This window comes from Amblyomma mixtum, chromosome 5, assembly GCF_055824585.1.
Source record: "Amblyomma mixtum isolate Tamu chromosome 5, ASM5582458v1, whole genome shotgun sequence".
Lineage (NCBI taxonomy): Eukaryota > Metazoa > Arthropoda > Arachnida > Ixodida > Ixodidae > Amblyomma > Amblyomma mixtum.
In genome coordinates this window covers 137,780,784-137,791,002 of record NC_143016.1, presented here as the reverse complement: position 1 = coordinate 137,791,002, position 10,219 = coordinate 137,780,784, and the positions used below count along the sequence as shown (strand labels likewise).

The window sequence follows — 10,219 nt, the reverse complement described above, 5'->3', positions numbered from 1 at the left end:
CTTGCGCAACGCGCGCTATTGGTGCGCGTGCTGAATTGCAGCTACAAATACGCTAATAAAGAGAGAACTGTTGGGAAATCTGAACGCATCCTCCCTAGCTCTTGGCATAATGCCTCAAGTTCTTTAAGGCTTCTGTGCAACAGGTTGCACCAATCTCTTTTGCAATTGGCGAGGAATATAGGGAAAAGGTACGGGTTTCCCGCTTGAAACGCGTACCATATGCAACACTATAAATGAGGATTGTAGCTTTATGTTTCCGAGGCCTAGCACCCGTGGGTTTGTTCACCAGAAACTACGAAAACATACGGAAAAATCGCCGGCATGACCCTGACATGTGTTCCTCAGAGAGCTACCCTTACAAAAATTTTTAGTAACATTCTTTAGAAAGTCTTTCGACAATTGTTAATAGAACCTATCAACATTGAATAGAAAGTCTTTTAAACGCCTTTGTACATTGTAGTAACAACCTATCAACCGTCTTCCGACAATTGGCCACCGATATCCAAAAGACTCAAGTACATAGAAAGTCTTTATACTTCCTATCATCCCCTTATCGAGTTTGTATACACTTCCTACTGACCCCTTACCGACAATGTCTACCAACACCCTATTAACGGTCTTCCGACAATTGGCCACCGTTATCCAAAAGACTCAAGTACATAGAAAGTCTTTACACTTCTTATCAACCACATACCGACAATGTCTACCAACATCCTATTGACGGTCTTCCGACAATTGGCCACCGTTATCCAAAAGACTCAAGTACATAGAAAGTCTTTACACTTCTTATCAACCACATACCGACAATGTCTACCAACACCCTATCAACGGTCTTCCGACAATTGGCCACCGTTATTCAAAAGACTCAAGTACGAAGAAAGTATAATTCCTACATCAACTTTTGGAAAAGTGTATGCTAACTACACAGTACAACACTTTTACCAACATAGTTTTATCACTTCAAAATCATTTTGTGAACACTATCCTGGAGTGCTGAAAGAATAATAGAAGCAAAATGCAAATTATTACATTTATTGTGCACAAGTGTACATACGCGCTACAACACATGCATGATGCATCAAAATATTTTATGGAGAACAATAGAGGAACAGAATATTGCCTTTGGCACACTTCCCCTCAGTTCCCTCTGAGTAACAATGACTGACACACAGCAATTGAAAAACATAACAGGTTTTAATTCACGATGTTTTGGCTGGAGGACCAGCCTTTTTCGAGTATAGTATAGCATTCGAAACAAAAGCTGTGTGCTTCAAATGCTGTAGTACACTTGAAAACGGCTGGCCCTCCAACCAAAACGTCGTCAATTAAATCCCGTTAGGTTTTTCTTACATATATACGAGGTGTTTCAGGGAAGACTAAGTAATTTTCAAAAAACAGGTATTTTGAGATGAATGTATGGCTTTTTCAGCATAGTATTACCAGTGTCGGCAGGCAGTCACTATCAGAAACTTCGTTAAAACATTAAGTTGGGCTAGTTGGTAACGGCTTGAAGGAATCATACTTTTAGCGGTAAGAACACATACAACACCTAGACACACACACACAGGACACCCGCTAGACTTCAACCATCTTTACTGGACACTTGTACGACATAAATATGTATCACTGAGCACACGCAGGTGCCTCGTCATCGGCATCAGGTCTAACTACGCCCTCCCCTCCTCCAAGGCATACGGTTGCGCCGATAAACAATCCCTTTTTCTGCCAATGCCAGGGAGGGAGTGCTTACACACATGTCACCCGCCTCTTGAATACGAAAGGCCTGGGAGCCGAGAAAAAAGAAAGAGAAATTATCGAAGTCTTTCGTATTCAAGAGGCGGGTGACGTGTGTAAGCACTCCCTCCCTGGCGTTGGCAGAAAAAGAGATTGTTTATCGGCGCAACCGTATGCCTTGGAGGAGAGGGGAGGGTGTAGTTAGACCTGTTGCAGATGACGAGGCACCTGCGTGTGCTCAGTGATACATATTTATGTCGTACAAGTGTCCAGTAAAGATAGTTGAAGTCTAGCGGGTGTCCTGTGTGTGTGTATCTTGGTGTTGTGTCTGTTTCTTACCGCTAAGAATATGATTCCTTCACTATCAGAGTTAGGCGTCTAGTTGCCATTAGAGATTTGTAGCAGTTACATGCACTGGAGGGGTTTCTTTCCCTGTGTGCTTTCAAAAGCGCATGTATTTTTGCACGATGCAGCCAAATTTTGTCGAGCCACAGCGGCGAAAGTAATCATGTTTTGTACATTCCAGAAACTGATATGGCTACTACGAACAACTGGCTAAAAGTCTCTAACTGCAACCAGTTGCAAACCTGTGTTAGTTAAAAAGTTAATTATCAGAAATTAGTTAACCAGCTTACTAAATACACCTCACCGGCTTTCTGGTGTCTGCTAACACTGGTAATATTTTGCAGCAAAACCCATATTTTTGAAAACTACTTATTCTTCCCTGAAACACCTGGTGCATATAAATACTGCTCAGTTTCCTGTACAACACAGAAACGAAATAATTTCTTCTGTAACATGAAAGTTCCATGAGCCACATAACAAACCCGTGGAAAAAAAATGCATGCATATACACACATCTCTCCAAAACAGCTAAAAAATCCCACACAGTGAAACAATGCTTACACTGTCTTAAGACCAACATTAAAGGCTGCAAACACTAGCGAATTAAAAGTCAAACAGATGCCAAACATATGCTACATGTCCCCATGGATGTAGATATTAAGCTATGAGCTGATTTTAATAAAAATGCATCAGCACAAAAATGCTTAAGCAACTTTGTTGGTGCACTATCCTGACACTTGTCCTCAATATCAGGCAGCCTGCTTGTTGTTCATCATCATCATCAGCCTGCCTATGCCCACTGCAGGGCAAAGGCCTCTCCCATGTCTCTCCAATTAACCCTGTCGTTACTTGTCTGCATCACCAGCGGAAGAGGTAGCGTCCTAGTGATGAGACGTGCGCACGAACAGGTAGCCTCCTCCATGGCAGAATGCAGCAGCAAGAGAACTGCACAAGAAAACATTCAAAGTATACAGTTATAGTAACTTCTAATAGAATCAAACAATAGTAACTTCTAATAGAATCAAACACGGAGAAGCAACAATCAGTTAAATGTGCACTAAAAGGCAGCACTCCGAGCGAGTTTGATAAGGCTGCTGAGTAATAGCATAAGCAGCAGGCACAAGACTAGAACTAAATGTAATGCGTCCTTGAACAAGAAAAAGCTATAACATGCTGTTGTGTTCAATTCTGCCCCCACATTCGAAGACTGAATGATATTCACAGGAACTGACATTAACGTGTTACACCTAATTAGGCTACCACGAAGAGATATTTAGCCATTCCAGTCATATGAAGATAACATGCAGGCCATCAAATATGAAAATTATTTTGTGTTTCTGATTTGTCTGCACAAAAATTCAGGCAGCTTTTGTTTTCAAAAGTGATGGCACAAAGACATTGCAATATAATGCACATGTTGCTGTAGATAATGTATCATTTGGAGCTATACCAGGTGTTAGGGGAAAATGTATGAACAAAGAGTACAAAGGTGAGCAAGTTCGTCAGGGCAAGAGTGGCACACTCTAAAGCAAATGAATCAAAATATTAAGGCACACACTGCGTCAGATACAATACTTGTAAGTGAAGCTGCATAGAAGCTACGAAATGTTTTCCCAGGTACTCTTCTCTTGTGTAGTCTTTTATCGTTGGTTCAATACCATGTTTTGCCAAAGTGTTGAGGTACTCGCAAACAGATGAACGTGCTGGTGACAAGGTATCAATATTGAAGTCTCCAATGAGGCATATAGCATGATTTGGTAATAGGGAGCCCAAAAAATTGTTGAGCTCAGAAAGAAATTCTTTCACATTTTGGGAAGGAGGCCTGTAAATCCTAGAAGTGTAACCTCCGAACTTAAAAGTGATATCTGCAATGCAACACACTCAGCAAAGCAAAATGTTGACTTTAAAGGGTAAGCATTCCATTTGCTGTGAACGAAAACATGAATTCCGCCGCCTATCCGATTTGAGTGTGTGAAAGAGAAACTAGAATAATTGGGTAACGAAAAAGAGGTGAGAAGTGTGGAAGGGATGTTAATTTCTGTAAGTATGAATGCATCTATGGTATTCTTAGTGTTGTCAACAACAGCCAAAAATTCATTCCAATGTTTTCGTAAGCTGCGTATGTTTACATGACCTACACTGAATGCGTCCACCTTTGGCGAGACTAAGTTACAAAATTCACCAATATTGGCGCAAAGGGAAAAGGTACAGTTCATGATTCAAACTAGTTTATCTAAATCAGTAGAATCATGGATTCGAAAAATAGAAGAGACTTCGGACTTCCTAGCAAAGATTTTTCCATGTTTGACCCACACAAATTTAAAATTACTTGCCTTGCCTTTCTGCTTAGCCTCCCAGAGCAGTTTCCTGTTTGATGTGGTAAGGTTGTCGTTAAAGTACATTTCAGATAGCTCTCCCTTTTGCACTAGGGGCGTGATCTGGCTTCGATGACTCATCCATTTTTCTTTTGCAGCGACAGAAGTGAATCTCACCAGCAAAATTGGTTTTTTCCTTTTTTCTGCGGAAGACAATGAGCTGCTTCGATATCTGAATCAATTAGCTCAATTTTCAGCTTCTCTGCCAAGTTCTTTAGTGCCTCAGACACCTGCTCACCTTGCTTAAAAGAGAACCCCTGTATTTCTAAGTTCTGCAGCCTACTGTATTGTTCCATGTCATTAATCTCTTTCTGAAGGTGCAGTAGCTGTTCATTTTGGCCCGTCACTGTGGTGCTCAGAGTAAGCACTTCATCTTGAAGCTTCTGGATTGTGGTCTGCTGTTCAGCAGTGGATTTAACTAAGTCATCATATTTCTCAGAGAAAAAAGAAATAGAGGCGTGTGTACCTTTAACTGATTCTCCCAGCGACTCAACATTAGATTTCAGCAACAACAACTCATCCACTCTGCGAGAAAGTGAGCTGATGGCGTCCTTAATTGGCAACAAGCTATCTTGGCAAAGAGCTCCTCAAGAGTTCTTGACGAGCTAGCCTTTTCATTTTCTGAATCTGTACCACTCTGTAAGCCACACTGCGGACAGCACCAGTCAGCGTATGCTTCAAACCCTCTTTCGGCAGCAGACTTTGCCGTAACCCCTGAACATTTTTTTTTATAATGAAACACCTTATCACAACCCGAACATGTTAAGTAATTGCCTTCGGAGGGCAATGCTTCCGAACATTTGAAGCAAGTTGACATGGTCACAAAATAAAACGATTAAACAGAAACGCAGTCGGTGGTGGGCAAAAGGCAAATCTGAGAGTGCAAAAAATACAACTCTCACCTGCAATAAAGCTGTGATCAGCTCCAGCCAAACGCCCGCCACCGACTGCGCGCAGTGCTCGTTGACAGCGCCTTTTATCCTCCTGGAATTCGGCGGGGGCGGGGCAGGAAGCGCTCAGCACGATGCCCTGGTGATAGTGACCACGCTGCGCAGTGGTTTTCCAGGCATGCTCCGTCTTGCTTCAAAGATGATATGCATCGCAGGTGATACCATCCGCTTGGTCCTTGTAGTTCTGCAATAAAGCTGTGATCAGCTCCAGCCAAACGCCCGCCACCGACTGCCAAATACCTCGAGAAAGTAAATTAAGTTATTTACACAGCTTATTACAAACCTTGATGGCACGGGAGAAAGGCAACATCAAATGCATCGGTTCAAGTAAAGCCAGGGGTCTTGTTAAGGTCACAGCAATATTTGTTGACTTGGGCTCAGCTAGTGTAATGCAATCAGTAACTGAACGTCGGCATGAATAAAAATAACAATGCACCAATACTCAATTCCAAATGCATTTCAACTGTACAGTGCAGTCAGTTGTGACAAAGGGAGTGTGAAAGAAAACCTGAGCAATGCTCATGACATATCGAATAAGCACCTTTCTTCCGTACAGCTAAAATATAAGCTTTACAGGGTTTCATGTAATGCAAGGATAACCTGGTAAGGTATCAATTATTGATGCTAGCAACAAATATGCTTCTAAAGCAGAGTGCTCCACTTGAACGCCAATATTCAATTATGCATTGCCCGTTAGGACATGCCTATCACTTCACTGGTTCACTTCAAACATGCCATACCTTGTAAGAGGTAGGTACTGCTGAAGTAAACCTATAAAATTTATTTGCTGCTTTTAGACTGCTGTATAAAGGTCATGAAGCAGATAATTGTTTTAATTTGGTCTTTACTGTGGTCAAGATTTCCAAGCACGAGAGGCATGAGGGAAAAAACTATAAAAAGCATTTCACACTATATAACACAATGCACTTGACTAGGGGAGTGCTTTCATGATGCCCGCAATATCTTTTCCCTTTCTCTTGGTCCTCTTTTAAAAGAAAAAAAAAACGAAAGAGAGAGGGAGCCTGGAGCAGAAGATTTTTGGCAGGCTAAAAAAGACAAGGAAAATATACCCACTTGTCTACCTATCCTTTTACAAGTGGCACATGCTTGATATCCAGTGTCAATGGCTGATAGGCTGAACCAGCAGGTCTTGATGTCATTTGCCTCTGGTTGAGGTAGCATTGGCTCGATGACAGATGAAAGCTGGTGCAAAAGTAGCGTGATGATACCGGTGGAGCAGCTGTACAGGGCTTGACTGCGGGTGCATTTGAAGAAAGGCTGCATTAGAGCCATGCTTTCATAAACATCACAGAAGGCACATCCCATTACAACCTCTAGCTGTTCAGTCCAATGTGTTCATGAGTGGAGGCTAATGATTAATTACCTATGCCTCCAATAGTTAGCAAAAAAATGGTTTACAAAGCTTGTCATACTTTTCTTAAAGCTATTATTCGCGAATCACGTTATACTTTTATCGCTTCAGACTGAAATTGAGGGAATGACATAAATGTAGTGAACGTAAAAAAATAAAATGACAACAAACCTTCCATTGTGCGATTACCTCAGCTACACTGCAATGGAATGGTTCTGCTATTTTTAATCGTCGTTTCGTTGACCAGAACTATCAAGAAACACAGCACTTGATGTGACTGCGACGTAGAACGGGCAATGCTCCTTATCCAGTAAACACTCAGGCAGCAGAATCAAAAGACGCACGCCGCTACAAGCACTTTTCGTTCTTATGGTCTCCTTTTCACGCGCTGCTCCTGTTCACTCGGAATAACGAATCAAGCAGCACCCCATAGTTCTCGGCGTGCAACCAAATTCTATCACATAACTCGTGCGCCGAGGAGCTGACGCAAAGAGCGTGAGGCGGCGGGTTAAAAGTTGCATAGTTGGCAAGCGAGCGTGTCAGAACACCTTCTCTCTGCAAACGATCGCGTAGTGCCCGCATTTTGCACCTCACTGCGAACAAGGCGTGAAGACCAACCCAAATGCATTCGCAGCCCTCAATCATACCCCCGACACATCGCAGAAGTCATTTTCCAGTTCTGTACTTACATTTGTCAACGTTCACGGCAAGCCGTTTCTTCTATCGGGCATCGGGCGCCGGCCGCTCTCGGCGTGGTTGCGTGCAGTACGTCAGAGCAGTTTTTGAGCACTGCGTGCGCGTAAGAACGTCTTCCGCAGCACTGGAGCCATCTGTCACCTTCCGAGTTCAGTCACACTACCACAACACTAACGAGGCAGCACATTTAACACAAACAAACTGAAGAAACGCACCCAGAACTTCACAACCGTCGCACCCGCCAACAAAGAGTCGTTTCAGCGTCCTAAAAAAGATAGTGTAGCGCGCGGCCAACGTGAGACTCGCAATCCGCCGCCAGCGAACGGAAAGGTGGCGCTAATGTCGCCTAACTTTACACGCATTAAAAAAAGAATCGATAAAGCCCTTTTTGCCACAAACTTGTTGCATTAAACGACAAAATATTTTGTTTCAATTACAAAGTCAGCAAATTGGAATGATTGAGGTGAAAAAATGCGACTACTCACAACCATCTGTTTCTGGCGGCGCTGCGAACGAAAGCTTGGAAAAGCGGGCAGCATGCCGGGCAGCTACAGGCGACGCATCTGGGGCCAGGAAAGCCGCAGCCGCTGCACGGCTGCACTGTCTGCCTTGTTCTAAAGCTATAACTTAGCTCCCCGTAACTGCGTCGCAGAATAAGGAATGATGATGATGTTGCCAAACGCTACTGGTTTCGGTTTTTATTTTCGCATATTGTGTGGCTTAGCGTACTCTACACAGCTTGGCTCATGCGATTTAGCGTACGTGTGTGTGTGTACGCCGCTCTAGCGTGACGCGCGAAACTTTCAAGGCTGCGCTGCAGCATCGCCTCTGTTTTGTGTGTGTTTATATCACGTCATTGGACACCTTGCACGCTCTTTGCTCGAGCGAGCCTCGCCAACAGTCGCGCTACCGTAGTCTTTTTGTGTGCTTCCTTGATTGCTTTTTGCCTCGGCCTTACGCGGTCCTCGGCTCGGCCTCACGTCCGCTGATGGCAGTAAGAAAAGGCGAAGAATGAACACGTGCTTTCGCGCGTCTACTCCGTATGACTACGTTAAAACCCAACACTTTATTCCAGGATTCCTTAATCATTGCATTACGGGAAGATAGAAAATACAGCTATCACCACGTTTTCCCTCGCCAAAGCTTCGTACCGTGTTTGCGTTGAAGGAGATGCAAGTGAAGATGCGGAAGAGGCACTGCGCCTGTGCTTTAGCGGTGCTCAAAGTGGGGGCTGCTCTCACCCTAGCTTTTTCCATACTGGAAGCTCCTCTGTGGCTCAGTACTAGCGAAAAATGTAACAAGTCAAGAATGAGGGCTTATAGTGCTCCAATTGCCGTGCACCTTCCTCATGCAAAGCCCTTGTTACCGCAGTTGAGTACAGCGGGCCGCTGTTACCTGTTTTGTTTCTCTATACTTCTCTTTATAGTATCGGCCTTTATAGTATAGTATCGCCGAACATAAATAAAAATTAATATTGCCTTGCCTGAAATTTCGCATGTACAGTCGCTGAGGAACGAAGCAACTTGAGTTCTCGAAGCTGTAAGCCTGCACACGTTACACAGAATTTACTCAGAGCGCGAAGCGGTGCGACCCTTTTCGCGCGGGGTTTTTCAGTCCCGTGCGATCAGCCATTGCTGGTCGCTCGAGGAGGAGGGTAGTGCGAGGGTTTAAATTGGGCGCTCCCACGTGGAGTGGCATAGTGTACCGGGCACTTTTGCATGGCGGGCAGTGTGCAGGGAAAGTGTGCTTGCGGTGCAGGTTCAGGAAGCTGGTGGTATAATTTGGGCGCCATTTGGGCTAGCGAGAACGTGTCATTCAATGAGTGTGGAAACACATCGGTGCAATGCTAAACTTGAATTTTTTTGTAGCTCGCAACAATAATCCCTCTGAAACCTCAGAGCGAAACCCTCTTAATGCTAGTGTGTTTTAGCACCGTCGTACGGTACATCACTGTTCAACTGCACGTTAAATATGACCTATCAAGAATTACAACAATAGCAACACCAACGTGTTTCGAATTGGCAGAGTTGTTGTACAGCTCTGCTGAAATTCTTTGTTAGTTCTGAAATGTTAAACCTGTTTAATGACTGCCTGAGTACAGAATTTAAGGACGAATACGCAGCAGAAAGCATTGTTTTCGTGTAGAATGAGCCATCAGCGAAACTGATTCGCTGTAACGAAGTCATCATTGCGCTTATGTAACACAATATGTCACTAGCTCCTATTTTTTCTTAAAGTTCTTTTAATTTCCTTGAAGTGCGAGGCAATAATACTTGAGTATTCTATGAATTCATTCACTTTGTACCAAAATTATTTCGTTTGCTGGTAACTTTTTTCGTAGACTTCATACAATCAAAAATTGTCACTAAATGTCTTCAATTCAAGGCACGTTTCTGAATTTCGGGATAAATGTTCTGTTATGAACTTTGCCCTTTTCCCCGCACTCGAAAATGCGAAAGCAGTAAAGCTAGTATTGAGAAAATTGAACTGAAATTTCTAAAAATCCACAGCGTGCTCGGCTATGGGAATGTGATTGCAAATTTTTGTTTCGTCTTCAAGGTTAGTTAAGTTGCCGCTTTGAAGTTGTCGGCTACAGTACTTGATTATTTTAGGCTTTTATTTGTTTATTCGCATCACCAAAATGCTTTCTCGGTTCGTAGTATATTTCTATTGACAGCAGTATATAAGCAGTAAGAAAATTGTATGAACTTTCTATCAACAAATGTTGATAAAATATGCCCTAAGAA

At 43.2% G+C, this 10,219-nt stretch overlaps 1 long non-coding RNA gene across 2 annotated transcripts; it reads right to left on the bottom strand.

Moving 5' to 3' along the window:
* Window positions 1–1,654: 1,654 nt before the first annotated feature.
* LOC149343885 (uncharacterized) lies at window positions 1,655–7,738 on the bottom strand. 2 transcript variants are annotated; one of them, XR_016283156.1, is made up of 4 exons: window positions 7,466–7,738; window positions 6,479–6,682; window positions 5,357–5,588; window positions 1,655–3,024 (listed from the first exon to the last, which is right to left on the bottom strand). It is a non-coding gene; the product is annotated as an uncharacterized LOC149343885 (long non-coding RNA). The 2 variants fall into 2 exon arrangements; XR_016283155.1 differs by having other exon boundaries at window positions 1,656–3,024; window positions 6,479–6,659.
* Between the last annotated feature and the right edge of the window lie 2,481 nt (window positions 7,739–10,219).